The 470-nt window shown below is 33.6% G+C and overlaps 1 protein-coding gene across 6 annotated transcripts in view; it reads left to right on the top strand.

The window, feature by feature from the left end:
• The window catches only part of LOC117101103 (KICSTOR complex protein SZT2-like), a 70,220-nt gene that overhangs the window by 15,840 nt on the left and 53,910 nt on the right, over positions 1-470 (top strand). The gene's annotated exons all lie outside the window — the stretch shown is intronic.

Here is a 470-nt window from a genome sequence, read left to right as displayed (position 1 = left end):
AGTTACAAGCATTTAAACATACAGCTGTTTAAAGAACAATATATGAGAAATGAGCCTTCAAAGTTTATGATTTCAGGCATTACTCATGCAGAAACTATCATCAAATCCTAAAAAGTGTTGTTTTAACATTGAAAATGGGGAAAATAACAGCATAGAATGACGTATAGATATGTAAAGATTAGTTTAGTGCAATAAAATAGATTTTTAAAAATTTGACATTCCAGCATGTTTTGTCCATTTTCTCTGAACCACGATTTGCGACGAGTGACTGGTTTGGCTTGTCTTTGCCACATATGTATATTGTATATATACTACTCCTAACTAACTCATAGGGTGAAAAATCGTTTGTCTACATTTCACCTTAACATCGTTGAAATGTCCCCTTAGCGGCAGTATTTTCGCCTTAAGGTATTATTTCTAACCCTCTCCATTGTTAACGTTTCCCCCTATGGTAGTATATAGTCGTGTAT

Source organism: Anneissia japonica, unplaced genomic scaffold, assembly GCF_011630105.1.
Source record: "Anneissia japonica isolate Jap-2015-1 unplaced genomic scaffold, ASM1163010v1 scaffold4054_len1135799_cov195, whole genome shotgun sequence".
NCBI classification, from domain to species: domain Eukaryota; kingdom Metazoa; phylum Echinodermata; class Crinoidea; order Comatulida; family Comatulidae; genus Anneissia; species Anneissia japonica.
Note: the sequence above shows the minus strand (reverse complement) of the source record. Positions and strands in the feature narration are given on the sequence as shown.